Below are 25,961 nucleotides of genomic sequence, written 5' to 3' on the forward strand. Positions count from 1 at the left end.
GACTGGGCCTGACTTCACCTCCCTCTCCGTCCAAAGCATAGCATGTGCCCGTGCACCATACAGGCTCTGTGTAGGACCTGTGGAGCATTAAGGACAACTGAAGTTATCTCCCTTGGGGTGAAGGAGTCACTCCCCTGCATTCGCAGGTACCCTAATGCAACTGACCTGTTTGCTGATCCTGAGCTCCTGCGGACTCCGAAGGCTCCAGCAACACAGGAAGTAGGTTCCTATGTTTCTTGACATGGAGATGCCCTCTCACCAAGTCTGAGGCCAATATCCCTCGTGGGGACTGAATAACCTGAACCCTTGTGCACCACTTACTTTTGCAAGTTCATATGCTTGTTGGCATTTACTGAACAAGTGTATTGGTCTATCGATAGCCCCATACTCTGTGCACATTTTATTAAAAAGGACTTTGGCCTCCTCACACTCTGTGCCCTGCAAGCTGTTACTTTTTGAAACTGCTACAGGTCCCCTCCAGCCTGTGAGTCTATTTGTGCTCCCCTGGTTGCTCCAGGCCTGCCCTGGCCCTCCCTTGCTGTGGAGAGTCTCCTGGGCCTTGCTGGGCCAGGCCGTAACCTTACTCGACCTTCGTGGGTTGCAGCTGCCAAAGCTTGTCTCCTTGGCTCTCGCTAGACCCCGACCCCTCATCACTCAACATTCTCCGTGGGACAGCTTGTATTCAGCTCCAGGTCTTCCTCAATGTCTCCTGGTCCCTGCAGCTGTAGAGGCAAAGTCTCCATTATCACAACTGAAGCACCCGACATCGGTGGGCATTCGTCTACAGAGCCCCTAGTCACTTCTGAATGACCCAGACTCTGTCCCCTCTGCTTTCAGGTACCCTATGTTGGATTCCAAAGGTGGATTCTTGGTGGACACTTTTCTTCATTCCCACAGTGGCATTTCCTTGAAGTCCTCCATTGAGATTGACAGCAGTTTCCGACACCATTTCAGCTCTATGCACCCAGCTTCCCAGAGATAGGTAACTCTGGTAGTCTGGTATCCATGTGTGGGGTGGCTCTCCAACGTCTTATGATATGAAGGGCTTCCTAGAAATCCACTAGAAAGGGTCCTTAACCTCTAAAACTGCCACACTGACTCTCCTATTGAATTATACGTAGCACTCAGTCGTGTTCTAACACTGGACCCGTCCTCCGTGGGGTCCCTCCTTACTCACCATGGGTGGTTCCTTAGTGTCTAGAGGTTGTAGAATCTCTGTGACCCCGTCTTGACTTGACACGTGGTTCTTATACCACTATTTTAGTATATGGTTTGGTCTCCCACTGGAGCCCACTGTTATTAGTGCTACTTACGATTGTGTCTGTGCTATAGTATGGTGTGCTTTATGTTTATCTGTGTGTAGCAGATACTGTGAGGTTTTTAAGGTGTGATGTAATAATAAATACATATTTTTATAACTACTGTGTGGTTCTTCTTTAATTTAACCAATACAATAAGGTTGCATTCTGGTAAAACAAGCTGCTTAACATTCCTTCAAGACTAAGCCTGTAGGCTGCTCTCCACAGCTACCACTTGGATAGCTTTCCAAGGTTATCTTTGACCTCTTAAATCACCATAAGGATTGTTTGGACTTGTGCAAGGTGCCCACTATAATCAGTGGTCAGCATATGCCAGGCCAACTTCTCACAAATATTATGTATGTTTTAGTTCAGTAATATCAGCGTTCCAACCATATCATGGAGAGTAATGGACTTAGGGATATTTGGAAGGTATGGCCTTAGTTATAGCAAGTGTTAGATGATTCAATACAGCAATAAGGAACTAAAGATATGGACCTCATCTTTAGATATCCACTGCAAACAGTAAACATCTGTATCTAGTACAGTGTTAAATCATTGTGCCAGTGTTTAATTTATTCTGCTGGATTCCTGCGCTTGGCACCGGCACTTAATCTTCAACACTGGTGCTTGTGACAGTATGCCTCAAGGTGGTGATGTCTGGCTAATTTAGAGATGTCCACAACAACAGTCAATTATTAATTCAATATACACTAAAATGGCTATCGCCTGCTACTCAAGCCAATCCAATAGCTTTGGGGGCCTGGACAGTCCGAAGCCTTTGGGGCCTGGAAAGTCCAAATTGTCACCTTTGTAGGAGTGTGATGGTTAGTAGTTGTGTACTTACTACCATTGGCAGCGTGGCAAGCTCAATGTGTGGTGTAAGCTGGAATGGCCTGCTGACGAGAGGCCTGGCACTCCCCCCCCCCCCAAATTAGGCACTACATTAGGACGTATATCTACTGTCACTTTTTTACCCCTTTCCCACATCCACTGATAACAACATAGTCCTACTATGCATGGCTCGCTGTGGACACAGACAAGTGCAGAAAAGCTCACCACTCTTGTTGGATCCATAATGTAGGTTAGTGCATTCTAACAAAAACATATTCATTGATAAATAAAGAATGCCATACATGTCTCTTCTGGAGCAGCAAAGAAGAGGAATGGTGACGTCAGGCCAGGACATTTAAAGGGCGGCTTGCTCAAGGATTTGTAAACATGGGTTGACATTGTTATTGTATTAGGCATTAGAATGTTAATATTGGTGGTTTACTGGGCGATTTCTTCTTCCTTTTGGGTGTATTTTGATTTATTTTCGTTTGTTGCTGTTGTTTTCGATAAAGAAAATCATTCACTGTTGAGCGTGTCTGGGTTTTCGATGTTCATGTTTATGTCTGAGGCTGTGAGAGGGCCAGACAACGGTCAAAATACACATCAGATCAGGCGGCAGCACGAGTACTGCTTGTGCCTGGAACACTCAAGGTCACTCGGAAAAACAAAGGAAAAACTTCAGGACCAATATAAGAAAGAAAAACACCTTGCCCATTAACCGCCCCCCCCACCAAACAAATCCACCCCGCCCCCACCTCCAACCCCAAGCCTCCTTAAGCACTGTCTCCAGCACACATGTTGGCATCCACATTTGTTCATTACATGCTTTTAAACAAATCCCTATGTTGGCCTCTACTAACAGGTATATTTATTTCAACTCTCCATTTTCCGGCATTAATGCCACACTTGATTTCTTAATGAGGATTGTTCTAACAGGGTTTCTTTTCTTATTGGAACATTAGGTCATCATTGGTTGCACAGTACATTTAGTTCCTTTATTGACGAAAGTCGTATGCGGACAAAATAAACACATATACGATTGCTCATATATTAGCGGTTTTTTTATTCAACAATATTTTATCAGAATTAAACACAATATCCGAAGAAGGTGATACCCTGCATGCCCAAACAGTCAAGCCACATATATTTAAATCCGGGCAGCAAATGTGTTTTAATGTCAATTTTCATACACAGCACAAAGCCTTATGTGGACTGTTGGCTGGAAAACTACGAGAACCCACGGTTAATTTACCAAGGAAGTGTGGAGGGCAGATTGCCCTTGTTTAACCTTAGACATCCCCAGCAGTCCCCTGCCAGATGTGCACTCCATTATTTAAGGAGCATTGCGCTGCCGGACTTCTTTCGAAAGTAAGGGAGTAGGGACACGCTGACCCAAGTGCTAGGGCTCATATACTTGAGTGCTGGTAGCAGAAACAATCTGTTCAGACGGTGTGCTGATTCCAGGTGTCAGGGGGATCTGCATCTTGATTCGAAGTGTCTGTCAGCAACCACGCGGGTCTCGCCAGCAACGACTCTGAGCATTGAGATTAAAATATCTGATGAGCAAAGATTATATTACAGGCTGAAAGTTACATCAGAAGTGGTTATGAGAACTGTGCTGAGTAACATAACGGGGTTGCCAGGCAACGCTCTGGCTCACTCGCCGAGCATTGCCGTCGAGGCCCTTGAGAGACGCGCTTCCTCCGTAGACGCTCGCGGACCTAACTGCGGTAAGCCTGTCTAGGTGCTCATGCCCCACGCGTTATACTTATTGATCTTTTGTAGACGGCGAAAACTAACACGGAGTTCTCTGTTCAGAGGCCCGTATCAACATACGATTAATCGACCCCACTATCCGGGACTCAGCCCTTTCGGAGGCCCTGATTTTGCAAACTACCCTCCGACCCCTCTATCTGAGACACTGTCTTTCAGGTAAATTGAAATCCTTTTGTTTTCATGATTATCTGCATACCTGCCATTATTTTCGGATGCCCCTTTCACTGCTTGGTTCTATGTGTTGCAGGCTTATTGATTAACTCTTGAGGAGGTGCCTGATTTTAAGAATACCCAATACCTTGGATTGGGACCAGTAATTTAGACATGTAGTGCCACATGTTCACCCATCGGATAGGAAATCCTAACCAGAACACAGAGGTAATTTATCTAACAATATCTTCCGCCTGTATTGTAAACTAGGTCATTATATGGCTTTACAAATAGGCTCCATTTTGATTTTCCAGACCACTTGGACAACTTCCCCGGACACTCAAGGACTGAGTATATGTGGAGTGGTAATCATGACCACTATCTCCTAGTAGGGTAAGCGTCTTTGGAATTCTGCCCCTGTTTTTAAGCAACTAGGCAACAGCCCAAACCCTAATTGGGTTTTTTATATCCCTCATAGGGTCACCAAAAGGGATCCCTATTGTCCCGTCCCCACCTGTCCTGAAGAAGACTCGCATGGCCCAGGAGTAAAACGACCGCATGGCCGCTAGTCGAGTCGAAACGTCGACATTTCATTTAACCAACCTGGACCACTAACTGCATCACCCTTGTGGATATAGTGCAGACATATTTTGCCATCTGTTGTCTAGTAAAAATTAAGGAATTTATGCTGATTAATTGAAGTGGCCAGGTTATACGGTACCGGCCTTCTCTGGCTGGTGTTTCTTGTGAATTGCTTGGAATATTATTTCTTAAATCTGTGTGATTCTTTTCCGTTCACTCTATCACGCTCACTTGCTTTTGACACCCCTTTTTTGTTCTACTGCACGCTCTGAATACGGGACAATGCATAAAAAAGTAAAAAAGTATATAAGATTGTGAATTCTGCTTTGACAACAGATTGAAATATTGCAATTTGTGTTTCCTGACAATAGATTAAAATATTGTGCATACATTTTTGAGTTTGTCGCTGTTGCCTATTCTCTATCTCTCTTCATCAATTGATCCGGGCGGTTAAAATAACATACGCCCTCTGATTCATTTAATTGTGATTTTTCCACGTTTAAAATAATAGGTCTCGGACCACTGTCTGTTTATACTAATACGTTACCCAGGTCCAGTACCGTTTTGGGTTACCCCATTTCTTTAATGGAGTAACAGCAAGCACACACTTTACGGATTTTGGGGCATATTACCAACAACTAGCGATAATTATCGCTATGTTGGCTTAGCGGCAATATTTATATCGCCGAGCTGCGGCGATTTTTATCGCTTAGGAACCTTGCTACTATCAAGGTTTATCTCCTAAGCGATAAAAATCGGCCGAAATGCATTAATAACGCTGAAAAGTCAGCGATATTCATGCATTACCGAGCTAATGCTCTTAGCCATGTTATCCACCTACCATTGGATAACATGGCTAAGAACTGCTCAGGGGCAGGTGTTAGCTTTTGGAGATATTCGCGCTTAGCGCAAATATCTCCAAAAGTTGGTAATAGGAGATAGCGATGTTAGCAACTGTTTTCAGTCGCTAACATCTTGACACGCCCACTTTGCATGTCATTAGTGATAAATATCACTGACATGCAAAGCGGGGCCCTAGATGGTCGCTATCTTCTACTAGCTGTCGCTAACTGGTGTTAGCGACAGCTAGGTAACAGGGAGATCGTTTTATCTCCGCTCTCTTGGCTTTTAAAGCCAAAAAAGCGGAGATAAGCCCCCTTGATAATATGCCTCATTATCCCTAGACTGAAATTAAAATTTTCATGCATTCCTGCAGTGCCCATACTGGAGTCAGAGTTTCGACAATAAGCAAAAGTATGCAAGTATGTGGTGTTAACATAGCACAAACCGAGCCAAAAGGCAGCAGACGCTATACCGAGTCAAAGACAAGACATCAAGGCAACGAGTGACAGGAGAGGTAGCTGGTTTGTGGACTGGTGATTCATATGATGTAGTGTTCTTTAAAGAGGAGAGGCTTCAAATCTCCTAAATTTGAGCGACATTGGGGTGATCCTGATGGATATGGAGATGTTGATTCAGATCCCGGGTGCACAGTTGGAAAAAGACTGTGAAGTGAAGACACCACGCAGTCTATAGGTTGAAGAGAGGGTTTAATCTTGTTGTACATCCATCCTAGTAGGGGCACTGGAGCAACTGACTCCAAGAGAATACAGAGCCCCAGTGAAATCATAAAATTCCAGTCCCATGACATTCCAAGCTACAGACTACACAATACCACACATCTCACTTTTTTATAAAACAAAGAATAATGCAAAGTAAATAACAAGGTGGTTATCACAGTGAAATAAAGCAAATTCCTTTTAAGACAAGTTCAACAGTTACAGAGCACTGTACCCATAACCCCCCAATAGAAAGAGAGCAAAGAGAAGAAATAGAGGGAAAAAAACTGAAAAGAAAGAAGCAAAAAATCAAGATAATCAACGTAGAACAAAGTAATTCCATTTCTTTGGCCGCACGGGAGTGTGAACACTCCTTCTGATAGTTTGTGTCAGCAAATTATTATTCAAACATTTCTTAGTTTTGTTAGCTAAGGAAAAACACTGAGGAGACCATTTTGTAGTATCACTAGACATGACATTATGAAGAACCAAAGCCACACGAGAAATGCCCCGCCAATTCCCATCAGAAAGTTTCGCAGAGTTCTTCCCTAGTTCACAAATCGGAACAGGATCTTTGAATTTGGATAAACCTTTTCCAACAAGTATTGGATTTTTCACACATACCCAGTCACCTATTTTTAGCCTACATTCCTTCCTTAAACCTGGGTTAGCTTTAATAGCTCGCTTTAAATTGTCAAGGTTTGAATTAACCTCAGCTGATTTCCACCATTTATCAACACTCCCAACCTTCTGTGAAATTTTTGTAGTCCAAAAAGGATAAAGTACTATGACAGGTTCTCTACCCCTTATCAACTCGAAAGGAGATTTCCCAGTTACTGAATGCGGTGTAGTGCAGGGAGACCAGACTAAATCTTGAATGGACTTGATAACACACACATTGCTTTTAGTAGAAGATTTGATGCATTCCACAAGTACTTTGTTGAAATGTTCAACTTTCCGATTACTTTGATAATGCTTAAGAGGTGTCCTCAACAGTTTTATAGCACATTTTTTCAAGAAAGAAGACATTTCAGTTGAGGTGAACTGAACCCCATTGTCAGAAAGACTCTAAACAGGAAGACCTTCTCTAGAAAATACCCTCTGGAAACACTCAATTGCTTTTTTGGTTGTGGGTTCAGAGATCGCTTCAACTTCGACCCACCTAAAGAGGTGATCTACCATGATAATGAAGTATCTCATGTGGTTAGGAAGAATTTGATTAGGACCCAAGAAACTACACCAATGAGCTGCCAAGCTCTCTTGGGGCAAAGACTGACTGACTCAAACTGAAGTTAAGTTATTAAGACCTTGTTGCTGAGTTTACATTTGGCACAATTAAAAACACATTTTTCGACCTCATTGTCCATGCGAGGCCACCAGAATGTCTCTCTAATCGGTTTAGCACATAGTGGCCACTTAGGCTCTACTTTGACTTAGAGAAAGATCAAGCATTTACGAAAACATGAAGATGCAATTAGTTTGTCTCCACAAACTAAAATGTCACCTTCTAAAGACAACTGATCTAAAACTTTCCCAAACATTTGAAGTTCATTTAGCAATTGAGTCTCTTTAGGCCAGCCAGATTTTACAAAAGCAATAACTTTGCTGAGAACACAATCAGATTTGATGGCAGAGATCCAATCTTTCTCACAGAAAGTAGCATCCCCTATATAAGCAATAAAACACTCTTCAATTTCTGTTTCCTATTCAAGATTCTCAGGTTCTTCAATGGGAAGCCTAGATAAGCATTCTGCTCAAGAATTTTTCCCTCCAGGGATATATCCAATGGAAAAAGTGAACTCTAAAAGATTTGCTTCTAATCTTGAAATTCTGGCAGTGGTACGTTTGATCTTGCCAGAAAGTATGTTTACCAAAGGACAGTGACCAATTTTAAGTATAAAGGGCCTGCCCCAAACATATGCTTTAACATTTTCTACACTCCAAACACAAGCTAGGAGCTCTTTTTCAGTTACAGAATACTTGCGTTCTGCAGGTCTGAGTGTTCTGGATGGAAAACCTATGGTAAACTCATGTCCATTATCAACTTCAGTAAGAACAGCTCCAAGACCATATTCACAAGCATCAACAGTTACCACAGTAGTCCTACCCTCGGGAAAAGGCTGTAGGGCAGGAACATTCACAATTCATTTTTTTAAACAGGTCAGAAACATTCTGTCAGGTTGTCAAAGTTCTTTAGAAAACTCACACATACCTAAAAAGGACAGTAATTGTTCTTTATTCTTAGGAGCATACACCTGACGACAGGGATGCACTTCTAAACTAAGTGGGGGCCCAAAGGGAAAAAGGAGTGAATTAAAAAGCCATTACGGGTGTCGGCTTAGATTTATTAGTGCCGGCATCCATATGGTAGTTGAAAGAAAGTGTACAGTGTCTTGGGGATATTAGTGTCCCCCCACCGTAGTGAAAGAGGTCTACATGTTTCTGCCTGTAGGCCCATGTTGGTCCGCAACATTCTTCAGGACCATGTGAAAACGGGCTCGAAACGCGTTGGCAGAAAGAAACGAGTTCGCACCAAAGAGGCAGGTCGCATGCTAATTGCCGGATGGCTGGGCACAGTCGGGTGACATCTCAATGCTTTGGGCACTTCAAGAGACATAAATTGCACGGCAGCCCTGCCGTGGAGATGTTCACCATCGGCAGCCGGCAGGAAAGGCAGAACCGGCTGTTCGAGGCTTTGGACTCTTGAACTTTCAGAGACTAGTAAGCACTGCGCTCCATATGCAAAATCAACCTGGAACTTTGATACGAATACCTACTTAAGGAAAAGAAAAACACCACAAACAATGCTTTTATAATGAGAACTAACATTGAGCTCGCACTTGGGACTACGACTACCAGCATGCTTAATTGATTGAAACCACGCCTTGTGAAAAGGCAACATGCAAATAAAAAGGTAACCAACGCTAATGCTAGTCTCTTTGTTTTCTTAAAGGCAGCCCATGAAGAAGAGGCTCTTGGCCTCGAAACGCGTTGGCAGAAAGAAACGAGTTCGCACCAAAGAGGCAGGTCGCATGCTAATTGCCGGATGGCTGGGCGCAGTCGGGTGACATCTCAATGCTTTGGGCACTTCGAGAGACATAAATTGCATGGCAGCCCTGCCGTGGAGATGTGCACCATCGGCAGCCGGCAGGAAAGGCAGAACCGGCTGTTCGAGGCTTTGGACTCTTGAACTTTCAGAGACTAGTAAGCACTGTGCTCCATATGCAAAATCAACCTGGAACTTTGATACGAATACCTACTTAAGGAAAAGAAAAAAAACACAAACAATGCTTTTATAATGAGAACTAACATTGAGCTCGCACTTGGGACTACGACTACGAGCTTGCTTAATTGATTGAAACCACGCCTTGTGAAAAGGCAACATGCAAATAAAAAGGTAACCAACGCTAATGCAAGTCTCTTTGTTTTCTTAAAGGCAGCCCATGAAGAAGAGGCTCTTGGCCTCGAAACGCGTTGGCAGAAAGAAACGAGTTTGCACCAAAGAGGCAGGTCACATGCTAATTGCCGGATGGCTGGGCGCAGTCGGGTGACATCTCAATGCTTTGGGCACTTCGAGAGACATAAATTGCACGCAGCCCTGCCGTGGAGATGTGCACCATCGGCAGCCGGCAGGAAAGGCAGAACCGGCTGTTCGAGGCTTTGGACTCTTGAACTTTCAGAGACTAGTAAGCACTGCGCTCCATATGCAAAATCAACCTGGAACTTTGATACGAATACCTACTTAAGGAAAAGAAAAAAACCACAAACAATGCTTTTATAATGAGAACTAACATTGAGCTCGCACTTGGGACTACGACTACCAGCATGCTTAATTGATTGAAACCACACCTTGTGAAAAGGCAACATGCAAATAAAAAGGTAACCAACGCTAATGCAAGTCTCTTTGTTTTCTTAAAGGCAGCCCATGAAGAAGAGGCTCTTGGCCTCGAAACGCGTTGGCAGAAAGAAACGAGTTAGCACCGAAGAGGCAGGTCGCATGCTAATTGCCGGATGGCTGGGCGCAGTCGCGTGACATCTCAATGCTTTGGGCACTTCGAGAGACATAAATTGCACGGCAGCCCTGCCGTGGAGATGTGCACCATCGGCAGCCGGCAGGAAAGGCAGAACCGGCTGTTCGAGGCTTTGGACTCTTGAACTTTCAGAGACTAGTAAGCACTGCGCTCCAAATGCAAAATCAACCTGGAACTTTGATACGAATACCTACTTAAGGAAAAGAAAAAACCCACAAACAATGCTTTTATAATGAGAACTAACATTGAGCTCGCACTTGGGACTACGACTACCAGCATGCTTAATTGATTGAAACCACGCCTTGTGAAAAGGCAACATGCAAATAAAAAGGTAACCAACGCTAATGCAAGTCTCTTTGTTTTCTTAAAGGCAGCCCATGAAGAAGAGGCTCTTGGCCTCGAAACGCGTTGGCAGAAAGAAACGAGTTCGCACCAAAGAGGCAGGTCGCATGCTAATTGCCGGATGGCTGGGCGCAGTCGGGTGACATCTCAATGCTTTGGGCACTTCGAGAGACATAAATTGCACGGCAGTCCTGCCGTGGAGATTGCACCATCTGCAGCCGGCAGGAAAGGCAGAACCGGCTGTTCGAGGCTTTGGACTCTTGAACTTTCAGAGACTAGTAAGCACTGCGCTCCATATGCAAAATCAACCTGGAACTTTGATACGAATACCTACTTAAGGAAAAGAAAAAAAACACAAACAATGCTTTTATAATGAGAACTAACATTGAGCTCGCACTTGGGACTACGACTACCAGCATGCTTAATTGATTGAAACCACGCCTTGTGAAAAGGCAACATGCAAATAAAAAGGTAACCAACGCTAATGCAAGTCTCTTTGTTTTCTTAAAGGCAGCCCATGAAGAAGAGGCTCTTGGCCTCGAAATGCGTTGGCAGAAAGAAACAAGTTTGCACCAAAGAGGCAGGTCGCATGCTAATTGCCGGATGGCTGGGCGCAGTCGGGTGATATCTCAATGCTTTGGGCACTTCGAGAGACATAAATTGCACGGCAGCCCTGCCGTGGAGATGTGCACCATCGGCAGCCGGCAGGAAAGGCAGAACCGGCTGTTCGAGGCTTTGGACTCTTGAACTTTCAGAGACTAGTAAGCACTGCGCTCCATATGCAAAATCAACCTGGAACTTTGATACGAATACCTACTTAAGGAAAAGAAAAAAACCACAAACAATGCTTTTATAATGAGAACTAACATTGAGCTCGCACTTGGGACTACGACTACAAGCATGCTTAATTGATTGAAACCACACCTTGTGAAAAGGCAACATGCAAATAAAAAGGTAACCAACGCTAATGCAAGTCTCTTTGTTTTCTTAAAGGCAGCCCATGAAGAAGAGGCTATTGGCCTTGAAACGCGTTGGCAGAAAGAAACGAGTTCGCACCAAAGAGGCAGGTCGCATGCTAATTGCCGGATGGCTGGGCGCAGTCGGGTGTCATCTCAATGCTTTGGGCACTTCGAGAGACATAAATTGCACGGCAGCCCTGCCGTGGAGATGTGCACCATCTGCAGCCGGCAGGAAAGGCAGAACCGGCTGTTCGAGGCTTTGGACTCTTGAACTTTCAGAGACTAGTAAGCACTGCGCTCCATATGCAAAATCAACCTGGAACTTTGATACGAATACCTACTTAAGGAAAAGAAAAAACCCACAAACAATGCTTTTATAATGAGAACTAACATTGAGCTCGCACTTGGGACTACGACTACCAGCATGCTTAATTGATTGAAACCACGCCTTGTGAAAAGGCAACATGCAAATAAAAAGGTAACGAACGCTAATGCAAGTCTCTTTGTTTTCTTAAAGGCAGCCCATGAAGAAGAGGCTCTTGGCCTCGAAACGCGTTGGCAGAAAGAAACGAGTTTGCACCAAAGAGGCAGGTCGCATGCTAATTGCCGGATGGCTGGGCGCAGTCGGGTGACATCTCAATGCTTTGGGCACTTCGAGAGACATAAATTGCACGGCAGCCCTGCCGTGGAGATGTGCACCATCGGCAGCCGACAGGAAAGGCAGAACCGGCTGTTCGAGGCTTTGGACTCTTGAACTTTCAGAGACTAGTAAGCACTGCGCTCCATATGCAAAATCAACCTGGAACTTTGATACGAATACCTACTTAAGGAAAAGAAAAAAAACACAAACAATGCTTTTATAATGAGAACTAACATTGACCTCCACTTGGGACTACGACTACCAGCATGCTTAATTGATTGAAACCACGCCTTGTGAAAAGGCAACATGCAAATAAAAATGTAACCAACGCTAATGTAAGTCTCTTTGTTTTCTTAAAGGCAGCCCATGAAGAAGAGGCTCTTGGCCTCGAAACGCGTTGGCAGAAAGAAACGAGTTCACACCAAAGAGGCAGGTCGCATGCTAATTGCCGGATGGCTGGGCGCAGTCGGGTGACATCTCAATGCTTTGGGCACTTCGAGAGACACATATAAGTATATAAAAGTATGCACAAGAGGTCTCGAATGCTTGATCTTAAAAATGAGAAATAAAATGAAAATAGGAAAACCCTAGTTCAACTGTTGGCCACTAGAGGGCAGTCAAGTTATATAACTCTCTATGGTATAATCCGGAAATAAAATAGACTAAGTTCTATGGTTCCACCGGGAAGTAAATCGAGTTTGAAGTGAAGAAGGCACACTGGAACATGAAGCCAGCAGAAATGTGAGTACACTCCAAGGTTTTATTGTAACATTCACGTGAAAATTAGAAGGTTTGGTCCACAATAGTTTCCAACTGCTCAAACTTTGAAAATAAGTGGACATGCTTAGAATGACTGTGATGTCACTTAGACTCATATGCTTGTGTTGTGAAGCGCTCATGAAGGAAGAAGTCGGGCTTAAAAGTAGCCGTTCCTGTTGATGGGCCCTCGCAATTAGGAACACTCGTGCTATGAAGCGCTCGTGCATGCATGGGCGCAAGAAAGGTTGCTAGGAAGCAGGCCAACTCTCCAATTTACTTGAATTAAGTCAGAGGGAAAATAATAAAACTTTGTTTTTCCCTATTTTGAAAACTTGACACGCGGTGGAATTAATGAAAACCCAAAAAGTCTCACCTTCAACTTCCACTTACGAGTGAATACACTTGAGAGAAGGGGCAGGGAGCAGTTCACTGTGTATACTGCCAACTAATTTAAGAGAAACAGCAGTACAAGGATGGTTTTCGAAGTACCAGAACGTCACCAGTTTTAAAGTGAAAACACCGCACAGTCTGTAAATTGAAGAGAGGGTTTAATCTTGTTGTACATTCATCCTAGAAAGGCCACTGGAGCAACTACAAGAGAATACAGAGCCCCAGTGACCTCATGGCATTCCAGTCCCATGACATTCCAAGCCACAGACTACACAATACCACAGACTGCTTGCTATCTTGTTTTCTTCCTTACTCTTAGTCTGCAGTCTGATGATGTCCTGGCTGCTGGTGTTCTTAGAACCACCTGAGATGGTGAGCTTGTCCTCAGGATAGACAGAGATGTTGGTTGTAATGCCTTTGTAAATGATACTGCTGGTTTTGAATATAGTGTAGGCAAGCCGGTAAGTCAATGAAGTTCCATCAGGATGGAGAGTGATGTGACCATGCTTCTTCTGGCCTTGGATGAGACATGTTGTGGTGTGGAAGATGCCCGTGTGGTGTCTGGGAGGCAAGGTGCAGGACATTTCAAGGATCCAAATGTGAGAGTGCGATGGCTTGGGCAGACCGCAACATGGCACTAAGGAGCATGTTTCCCCGCTCACAGTTTCAGAATGTGGTGGAATGAACTAAGAATTACGTCTGATATTCTCATTCTTAGTTTTGTGATGTTAAGGAGTCTCCTGAAAGTAAACTTATCAAACACCTCTGATGTATGTAGGGGGGTAGGTAGATAAGAGGTACCATTGTCTGGATTGCGCAGGGTAGTGTGGGCAATTTGAAGAATGCTGCTTTTTGGGCCCATCTATATATAAATATGGATCGAAGGTCACCCCAAAATACATAGAGTGTCTCAACATATACAAATAATTGCAACCTAACAAGCCTTCCTATTTTACAAAAATCCTAAAAAGCTGCAGAGGTTTAATTTTCTATGTGAACACATGCTTTTTCAGAAATTGAATAAACAGTCCTACTTTACAGCAGTCAGAAACCTTCTTGCAGTGACAGTAAAGCTTTAGTTAAACATGCCTGGGAAGCCAAGAGATGTCTTTTTTTAAAGTTTGGGTGGGATATGATCATTAAAAGGTAAGGACAACGGGTTCCTCTGCCAGCTTTGCAATATCAGATGATTTTGGAACATGTGACTAGTTTCTTTATTCCTTGGATGGCTTGATTAGGATGTTGGTCGGTAAGCATCCTACTGCCCGTTGGACGCTTACTGACCGACACCCTTGGTTAGAGGTCTGACTGACGTGTTTCAATGATGGCTGTCGGAATCGAAACTGGCCAGTCAATCCTAATGGCTTCCGATGGGCTCAAATTATCCGTCTGCCAGTCGGAATCTCCACATAATCTCTTACAGATGCTGTTTACGCCATCGGGATTATGACGTCAGTTTCTGATAGTCATTCCATGTCGGGCTTTCCAACATGTAAAGGCTGTCAGAAAATGACTTGGGGGGCACTGAGCAGGGCCATCTGCTCTCTGCTGCCTCCAGTTATTGGCCTGGGGGTATCTATGGTACTCCCTGTAAATCCATGCACCGTGTGCCTGCCACACAGTGCAGGGATTTACAGTAACTCCTGTTTCTCGATGCTGCAGCCGATTTCTGACGATTGCACAAGCTCCCATAGGGAACTGGAAGTTTGTGACTGCACCATGTGCGGTCGCATCGCAATTGTGGCTTTGGATCACAGACCCGAGGTAGGCCAGTTCCGAAATTGCAGAGATGTCTGTCAGACGAAACTCTGACTGACATCATAATCAGGCCCTTAGTCTCCAGCCTTTCTCAAATTCTCTTTTGAAAATATTAGATAATTGCATCTTTCTTCAAAGATGTTATTGGGTGTTTTGGAACAGTTTTTGTCTAGATCTATTTCTGGTCCGAAATCGTGATTTTTGCCTCAAATATATGATTTTATATTTTTCTGAAGCTTGATCGGGTTTGTAGTTAATGGTTTGGACACAATGCAAATTCACCAAATACATTCAATTGGGCAACTACTTTTTTCATGTTATTGGGACAGCATTCAGCAGAAGTCTTTGCAGATTGACTTTTAAATTTCTTGGGAGATTGCCCATAATTGTCATGATATCAAACATATGGCCTAAAAGAGAGTTCACCCTTAGTTGTTCTGTGACATGTTGTAGAGTAGAGAATACCCCTGAAGCACGGGAAGTTATTTCCGTCAACATTATTATCACCATTGTTGTTGTTATTATTTCGACAATGTTATTCTTCTTCTTCTTATTATTATTTAGAATATGTATCTGTTTTATTAGCCCAAAAATTCGAATTAGATGATGTCATTTGTGTAGTTTTGGTAATTTAGAGTTGCAAAATGTATGGGTAATTACCAAGATTATGCCATTATGCAGTGTCACGTAATGAAAAATCAATTTCAAGGAAAATCTTAGTGGAAAGAATGCAATAATTTGAACAGCATATTGTGAATGCAAGCAACAGTTCTTCAAAATGCATTTAAGGGTAATCTTTTGTTAGCTCAAACACCTTTTTGGGTCTCGCTGGTGTTAGCAGCGCGAAGCGCTGCTTCCAGAGAAAGACCTCATGTTGTTCGTTTGCCAGGAATGTTGGACAGGGGAAGGGTACGCGCTTTCCCTCGGCGATGTCATCTCTAGGACGCGCTTCTGCTGGCGGGCTTTCATCATGTGTGCAGAATCTCTTGGGCGCTGCTGCTGTTGTGAGCGCGCCTAATGACTTCCGTGTCTCGCGCACACACAGACACACGTGCACACACAGACACACGCGCGCACACACACACAGACACACACACATGCGCACACACCCCCTCCCCCCCACTCACCGGGCTCTTTCCGCTACAGGCACCGTCAATCCGCGAGACCTATCGGCTCCACGGCCCATCACTGCGCACAGAAGTGCTCCTTTCACACCAGCACAATTGGATTTTCCTCGCGCCACTAAGACCGGCTCCCCGCCCGACCAAGACCCCCCCCGCACCTCCCTCCCTCCCAAAAGAAGAAACGTGCAAACTCACCGGGTGTGGCGGTTGGCTGCTGTCAATCTCCAGCTCCTCCAAATTTCTAGCAGCACAATGCGGGGCTTACTCCTTAGGCATAGGAGCCCCGCACTGCTATCTTCTTCCGCTTTGGTGCCAGGGCTCCCTCTTCATCATGGGAGCCCCGGAAGGGGACAGGCGCTGCATACACCATTCGCACGCTCAGGCCTCAGTGCACACGAAATGTAACATTTACGGCGCATGCGCGGCCAGCCCTCGCCCCTCCTAGGTCTCCTCCCCGCACTAATGTGCAATTCTCAGCTCAGAGATGCTAGGGGTGGTGGTGCGACCCTCTACACAGACTTGCTACGACACCAGGTAAGAGGTGAGTGGTGCGGTTCTTAAGAACGGCTCTCAGGGCGTCACTGTGCTGATAGATCGGTGGCCGAGGATTGGGCTACGGTGCTCCCATGATAGCTGAGCCTCTTTCCCTCACATCCCCTGGAGCGCGTCCTTTGATTGTACCTACATGCTTGTTCTAGAATGAGGTCGCAGCATCCGAATGAGGTTGCAGCATCCGGTTCCTGGAGTGATCTCACAGCCTGTTCTTTCTCTGAACACTATGTTGAACATAACTTTAGGAACATATAAATATTTGAAACTCAACTCTATTCTGCACAGAAACTGCAAACAACACCGAAACATATAACGCACCGTTAAAAATATAAAAAATACCACTTGAAGACATACCAAGCACGGGAAATGCCACCCGGAAATAAACAAGAGGCCAGGCTGGCCCGTGTCAAGCAGAGGCTGCGCTAACAGGGGACTTTTATTCCAGACCATGTTGTCGCAGGATGCAGACGTCATGTGTTATCCTGGGCTGCTGTTGGGTTAATAGACTGCTAGGGGAGGGACGATAATTAGTCTGTGGATTTTAGTTGAGTTTGGGGGGGGGAGTTCTAGGTTTGGTGCTTGCTTGCTTGGGACATGCCCAGGGGCGGATTGGCAATGCGGGCATTCTGGCATGGGCCGAAGGGCCGGTGTCTTCGTGCCCTCTGTGGGCCGTTTTTTTTTCTCCCCTTTCCCAGCCGCACAGTAAAGCTGCTTTCATTTCTCGGTCTCTGTCTGCTTGATCTCTGTGGACTAAGAAAATGGGAGGAAAAAAAAGCGGCCCACAGAGGGCATGGAGACAGAGAGAGAAATGAATGTAACTTCACTGGGCGGCCGCAGTCACCCCCTGCTCTGCAAAGCAATCACGCTGAGGGTGGCTGGGGAGAGGGTGATTGTTTGAAAAAATCGCCCTCCATGGGGGCCAGGTGTTGCTCAGGCCTTTGAGCCATTTTCACCTCGGCCCCCCTTTGGGACCACGCAGCACATACACAGTGTTAGTTTTAACACCTCGCCCACAGCCCTTTACATTCAGGACATAGTGGGCGAGGAAGAATGGGTCTCGCTGTGGGGGCCAGGTGATCTTTGCAACTTGCACCATCTTCCCCTCAGCCTCCCCCCGGCTACCAAAATTGACCCAGCAGCTGTGTTTCGTGCTCCCCTGCCAGGACATTGCCCTGAGGCCTGGAGGGCTGGGGAGGGCTGATTAAGTTACTAATTGCAGGGGCCTTACTGCTATTCATGTGCTCCTGATCTGAAGGTCTGGTGAGGGCTGCGTAGGTTAGTAATAGCAGGGGCTTCCTGCCTATTAGGTGCACCTTCCCTGGAGGGCTCGAATAATTTTGTGACAGAAAGGGGCCTTGCTGTTTTTTAGTTGCTTAGCATGGCGCCGTTGTCACCTTGGCCCTGTGTCCTGTGCAAGAACAGTATCCTCTCACTTTCATTCCTTGTCTGTGCCAAACAACTTAAGGATTTTGGGGGCCCTGGCCCAAACATATTTTTGGGCCCCTGTTCGGAACAGATTTGAATTTATAATCCAATTTCTGCTCTTTGGTGCCCTCTTTCAGCTGGTCACTGGACAGTGCACTACCATACTTGTCCCAATTCTTAATGTATTTACATCTAATATTCAAGGACATTGACGTGTGCAACCAAATGGGGTTTCATGAAAGGGCACGCCCCTTGAATGTGGGCCATGCCCCTTAAGTGTGGGTCACGCCCCTTGAATGTGGGCGACTTTTTTCGTCAGTGCCCGGGCCAAATTGTGATCCCAATCCGACCCTGTGCCAAACCTAACCAATAACAAGCTCTTGTTGACTTTCGCTCCTCCTCGCTTGCTGAAAGCCATTACTTCAACCAGCAGGTCTTACCCCCTCTTTCCTCTCCGTGATTTGTTCTCTTGTGAAATGGATCCAAAAAACAACTTTTGTGCCTTGCCTGCTGCTCCATTTGTCGGGCACAGGCATTTGAAGACGCCGGGCGGAAGCGGACTTGCAGCTCTCTCAAACAGGTATTTATTTACATATTCAGTAGCCCGTTAGATAGCCTCAGACGCAAATCTCTTGTAAGCCACAATTATTACGAACATTTTCTGTGCAGCATGAGAAGCCTTGAGGAATAAACAAGCAGTGGGCGTGGTGAATGCATATTTGTTCACACCACGCTGACCAAGTGCACAACAGTGCTTCAGTGAGTGCACAGGCCTAGAAGGCGACAGGGTCCCTGATTTGTCACCACTCTGGTGACTGCTGTTTGACGTTTATTTAGTTATGTACCATTTGTTTGCCCCATCAGACACACATCACCTGCTCAGGGATAAGCGTAGGTGCTGATATCTTTCAGCCCTCTGGATTTAAAAGCGTAGACCGCACAAAACTCGGGTCCACCTGGTACCATAGCATGATTACACATGTTCCAAATAATCAATATCATTGGGCCACATCTATTTTCACCAACATTGCCTAAACCTACTTAGTTAGATAAAGCCGGCCACGAAACGCAGGGTACATTAAATACCTGTGAAGATATCTCTTCAGTCCGGCAAAAGTGTATGGTGTTTTTAATATTCTGAATGAATGATGCAACAAAGGTACTGCTATAAGCTTGAAATCAGACATTTTGGTATTTGAACAGGTTTGCCTTTATTGCCTCATCTATGTGTGCACAGTGAAAAATATTGGTGTGCCTGTATATAAGCACTGTGCTTCTGGAATGCACAGTGAATATTTTAATGTGTCCATGAATATTTTAATGCGTCTAATGTCAAGGCACTGCTGTTAATGTAGAGTACATTAGTGATATATCTTGTGTTAGGCTTTCTGCTCTTTAGCAAGAGATTTATTAATGGTTTTCTTTATTTTACTTTATAAAATGTGCACCGCTGCTCTTTGTTCAGGAAAGTGGTCTTTTTAAAATATACTGCTTACATTTTGTAAGGCTAAAAGCAACGGACATTGAAACAGGTCTCTTTCAGCCATGTAGTCCTATTAACTTTTCAGGCAAAAACACTCCATGATTTCTCAATACGTGTAAAAACATTAATGTACCTGTTATTCCTGCGTACATTTCACATGCTTTACTTCATCTTCCATTCCCTATGAGTGTTTGCTGTTTCCAGGATGTTGTTACTTTTTAGGTCGATCCTGGGCAGCGCTGTGCTGCGAGGCATGCTGTAGTCAGGTAGGGAGTTGAAGCTCCGCCCATCTTTTGAATTGGCTCCTGTTATTGTCCTTTCTAAATTGTTGCATTTGATTAATTAATAGGCTTAGTAGTTCCTCCTTGGTACCGCCTTCTCTGCATTTGTAACCTCCCATGAGACCTAGACTTTTTAATTGTGTTACACGGTCTGCTTTACCTAGTAAGTGAGCATTACTTTCTTCAATGATTTTCCCCACGGCGTGCTTCCTACAATGCAGCACGCCACCCGCTTTTATATTTAATTAGTAATAACGGTCCACTTTAACTATAGCAGCCGTACTTCTATATTTAATTTGCCAGTGTGGTCTGCTGTAACTATAGCAGCTGTGTTCTTTAATTATAGTGTTTGTCAGCGCAGTCCGCTTTAACTTTAGCGGCCACGCTATGTTAGCTGTTTATTTTTTCCCAGTAAAAGCTCCCCATTCCGTTCTTTCACTTTATTGGTGGCTGCGCCCCTTTCTTTAGGTGTGGCTCACTGTAACCTGAATACAGCGAGCAGTGTCTAAAAAAGTTTGCAACCACCATTAAAGTAGTGTCGCATTTGCAGGAGTTTGAGCTATTGGCATTGAAAATGACAATGCCTTTTATGTGTGTTGGTTTGCGAAACAAATAAATAAAAGGCATTGCCATTTACTATGCCAATAGCTTAAACTCTCACAAATGCGAGACCTGTTGCATTGTAAATGCTTGTTTATCAGGAGGAATGTGCTGTAGACTGAAGACCCATTCCTCTACTTTGTTCAGCACTTGGCATTTTAGATCTGGATTTTGGAGGGAAAACATTACTCCCTTTTTGTCAGCAATCTCTGATTAATCCACCCTGAGGATGGCCATAAACCACTTTTCTTATCATTTTTGTTTGTTTGTTTTTGGATGGCTTGGAGTTTGAAGTAAAGACCTTTGTGGGTTTAATGTTTTTGAAGGGATAACTTTAGCACATTTTTGGGATGATGGATACCTGGTGTTATAATATGCATTTTCTAAATTTCATTGTGCTTTTTTGTGGATTATTTACAGATTTGCTAATCACTTTACTGTGTTGTTTTACTGTTTAGGGCCTTATGCACCCTACAGTAGGCCTTGAGTGTATATTTGTAATATATTTTGTCATATTCTGAAAGTTTCTGTGCTATTGTTGTTTTAAATGATATCAGGGGTGTTCGTAATTGGCTTTCTGGATGGCAGAGGTATGCACCCTATCCAAGCAGGAACACCAGGCCATAGTCATGGTATGTCTGGTATGCAGTCTAAATATCGAGGTTTTCTTATCGAGTGGACATAATATTGAGTCAGGAATATCGAGTCTGCAATAATATCGAGGTAAGTAATATCGAGGTAAGTTATATCGATTTTTATAGTGAAAAAAATATCGAAGGTCGTAATATCGAGTTGTTAATATCGAGTGTGTAAAATATCGTTTATGTTTGTAAGTAAATATTATCGAAAGCAAAACAATAATGTCCGAATATCGAATGTAAAAATATAGAATGTTAGAATATCGAAATTCAAAATATAGAGTGTAAGAATATCCATAATTGGATTTTACATCGTTAAATATGTTAGGTAAGTTATAAAAATAAATATATATTTTATATAATTTTTAATTAATAATTAATATTTTTTATTTATTTAAAAAAATGTATAATAAAATTTAGGAGCGGGATGTGGTTATTTAGGGGAATAGGGTGGGGAGTGTGTTAAAAATGTGAATTTGGATTTTTTTTTTAATATAAAAAATATTTAAATAAATGTATAATAAAATTTAGGAGCGGGATGTGGGTTTTTAGGGGAATAGGGTGGGGAGTGTTTTAAAAATGTGACTTTCGAAAAATTATTTTTATTTTTTTTAAATGTAAAAAAAAGTTATGTAAATGTATAATAACATTTAGGAGTGGGATGATGTGGGTTTTTAGGGGAATAGAGTGGGGAGTGTTTTAAAAATGTGAATTTGTAATATTTTTATTTTAATATTTAAAAAAAAAATGTACATTAAAATTTAAAAAATGTATAATAAAATTTAGGAACGGATGTGGGGTTTTAGGGGAATAGGGTGGGGAGTGTTTTAAAAATTTGTTTTTTTAAAATATATATTTTTTAATTTTAAAAATGTAATTTAAAAAAAAAGTTAATAATTTATAATAAAATTTAGGATTGGGATGTGGGTTTTTAGGGGTATAGGGTGGGGAGTCTTTTAAAAATGTGAATTTGTAAATGTTATTTTTTTTTATTTTTTAAAAACTAAATTTAAAAAAATTTAAAAAAATGTATAGTAAAATTTAGGAATGGGATGTGCGTTTTTAGGGGAATAGGGTGGGGAGTTTTGTTAAAGTTTGCATTTTTAAAAGTTATTTTTTTTTAATTTAAAACATTTAATTTGTTTACAAAAATTAACAAAATGTATAATAAAATTTAGGAGTGGGATGTGGGTTTTTAGGGGAATAAGGTGGGGAGTGTTTAAAAAAGTGAATTTAAAAAAAAATGTAAATAAAAAAAAATATATATATATATTTAAAAAAATGTATAATAAAATTTAGGGGTGGGATGTAGGTTTTTAGGGGAATAAGGTGGGGAGTGTTTTAAAAATGTGAATTTGTAATCTTTTAATTAATTTTTTTTCAATAAAACCTACATTTTTAAAATTTTTCAAAAATGTATAATAACATTTAGGAACGGGATGTGGGTTTCTAGGTGTATAGGGTGGGGAGTGTTTTAGAAATGTGAATTTGTAAATTTAATTTTAAAAATTTTAAAAATATTTAAAAAATTTAAAAAACAAAAATTAAATAGTAAATTATATTGGTTTTGTATCCAGTACCTTCCCTGAGTTTGTACTTGGTGGAGTGGGAATAGTAAATTATATAGTTTGAGTGTCCAGCACCTTCCCTGAGTTTATACTTAGTGGAGTTGGAATAATAAATTATTTGGGTTGACTGTTCAGCACCTTGGTAGAATATATAGTTGATGTAGTGGGAATAGTAAATTATAATATATGAATGTTTAGTATTTTGTGAGAGTATATATAATGATATTAACTATGTTTAACTCATGTTGTATGGTAAAATTATTATAACAATATTAATTAATTATTGTAATTGTTAGTAATTAAAAATAAATTAATCAGAGTCATAGCATGTTTTAAATATTTTATTATTTTCAAAAAGGGAGTAATAAAATAAGAAATCAGAAAATAATTGTATTGACATTTTTGAATGTTATCTGTACATTTTTAATTTCCCGATATAAATTAAAAATATTTACATTTTAATCACAGTTGTACATTTGCCTCAAAATGTATTATTGCAAACATAATTTATTACAATTATTTTTAAGTAAAGTAATGTTTGTTAAGTGTACATTTATTTGTTTATTTCACAGTTTTTAATGTAAAACTACAGATTTATTTGACAAGTCATATACAACAACTATTTTTATAATTTATTAACACTGTGGTAGTATTTTTAAACATTTTTTGTAGTACACATATTTATAAACATTAATAAAAAAAGGTAGGTTTTGTTAACATTAATATACAATTTACATTTGTGTTTTTTGAAATAAATTATTGTTATTAATATATAAAATAATAATAATAATACTTTTTACAGAGGTAAAGTATTTTTACATTTGTAATGTTTTAGGTACATTATTAGTTAATACAAACAGTATATAATAGTAATATTAATAACAGTATTGTATATTCATACAGTCATGTAAGTAATTTTTATTAAGGTAAATGTTTGTTTATTTAATATACAGTCATTGAAAATAACATATAGTACATTGTAATAATTTTTATAACAATGTTACATTTTTATTTAATTTTAAAAAATACAATAGTTACATCATGTATATTGTAACATGTGTAAAATAATTTTAGAATGTTATTTAATGTTAATATAAATGGGACTATTTGTTTGTTTGGGACTATTTTGTAACTGTGTCATGTTATTTTGGGTCATTTCGACTTGGAAGAGCTCGCAGTTGGAGGCTGCTTCGCGTGTGGAAGGGTAAGTTCAATTTTAAGTACTTTATTTAAGTTATATGTTTAGTTTGAGTGCTTGTGGAGTGTGTGTAGGTTTTCTATTGCTTGGTAGTTGTAGGATGTGTGTGTTTTAGGCGGTAGTTACGGTTATCGTTTTGGTTCCGGTTTACTCGTTTTGGGTTAGTATGTTGATGAGGTAGGAATAGGGCTAGCAATGTTACTTAAATGTTTTGTATTATGTTTAATAATGTTTTAAATTGTGTTGGGGTGCATTGTGTGCGGGTGGGTATGTTTTTTTTCTATTTTACAGGTACTTTGTGTGGATGTCGTATTTGGGAGAAGATTGCGTTTTTTTTTTCGTAAGAAGGGTGTCTATTATTTTTTAATATATTAGAGATACACTTTCTAACATTTTCGCTTTTTCCAGGAGCATTTTTTATCTTTTACACTATTTTCGGGTTTTTAATGGGTTATCGTTGGATATATTATGGAGAAGAATCTTTATGGATGTGTTTTTTTTTATTTTATTTATATTACATTTCCATGGAGCGTTTTTTCTGTTTTTTGCAACTATTTTCGGGTTTTTAGGGGTTTTAGAGTGGATTGTGTTGGAGAAGAACTTTTTGGGATTTCGTGTTATTTTTGGATGATCTTGTTTGGATTGTTTGGGTGGATTACTTCTAAGGAAGAATTTTTTTTGTTTCAAAGGTTTCTCTTCAGCAACAAAGTGAGTAAGTATTTTTCATTTTTTTTGGGTGGGATTGTCATGTTATTTTTTATGTAATTTTATGGTATATGTTAGAAGTTGTTAGGAAATTATTTATATATATTTAAATAAATATATAAAATATATTTGAATAATTTTGTTACAGTTTCTAACATGTGTTTAATATGTATATTTTATGTTTACTATTTGAATAGTGTAGGTATGTGAGTTATGTTTAAAGAATTGTTTTAGCTATGGTAGATAGGTATGGTAGGCCTCAGGTAGTTGGGTATAGGGTTACCTGGCTTTGTAAGGTGTTGTACATTTTTTTCGTTTCTTTAGTTAGTTTAGGGCCTATTTGTGTTATAGATTGCTCCGATCGGAGTTCTTGGTAGCTTTGCTCCTTTTGTAATGCTTGAAGGAGTTTATGTAGGGTTAGGGAACCTCTGCCTGTACCTGCTTGGAAAGCATTGTGCCATCCTTCGACAGCGTTGTTGCTTTTAGCTTGTTTATTTAGTGTACTTAGGTAGACGTTCCACCAGGGGATTTGGAATTTTGGTTGCCTTCTGTGTCCAGATCTGTTTAGTCTCCCTACCAATGTATCTTCGAAATAATCTAAGAGAGCTTAGTTTTGTTTCATTTTTTTTTATAATAGGGGCTGTCTATTAATAGGTTGTAATGTTCTGCTACGTCTGTAACTGGAACGTAGGCCAGTGCAAATAATTTTTTTACCTGGTAGGCAAAAGTACTGTCAGTGCAGTATTGGGTGCTTAGGGCAGATTTTTGTATATGTTTCCATAGACATTTGTTGAAGTGGTAGTAGCAACCTTGGATTGCTGTGTGAGGGTAGGTCTTTAGAATTGTATTTATCATTGCTTTCTCAAAGTCAATGATAATTTTTTGGGGGAAGTAATTATTTGTTAGGTCTTTTATTTTATTTAGTACCTCAGTATAGGTGGTTTGCTGTTTGTTGGGTAGTAGGGCATATATGAAGTGGATATTGCCGTTTTGATAGTGTCCATGGATGGTGTATAATTGGTAGAATGGTTTTGGGCATACTGAGAATGTGCCGTCCATCATCCATGTTTCACATTGGTGTAATTTCTGTTTGCTGTAGCAAACATTATAATTCTTTTTTCTTTAGATGCATTGTCATACATGATGAAAGGTTCGTTATTATGGGTTATTGTTAGTTCAGGGGGAATTTGGACTTGCTCAAAGGTTTTTGGGGCAGGTCGTGTAGCTGTAGTTGTTCTTTTTTGCCTAGCTATTGTCCTTTATAGAGTATCTATAGAAGGTAGTTGGCTTGCTGCATGTAGGGGGAGAG

The sequence above is a fragment of the Lissotriton vulgaris genome, chromosome 12 (assembly GCF_964263255.1).
Source record: "Lissotriton vulgaris chromosome 12, aLisVul1.2, whole genome shotgun sequence".
In the NCBI taxonomy this organism is placed as follows: Eukaryota; Metazoa; Chordata; class Amphibia; order Caudata; family Salamandridae; genus Lissotriton; species Lissotriton vulgaris.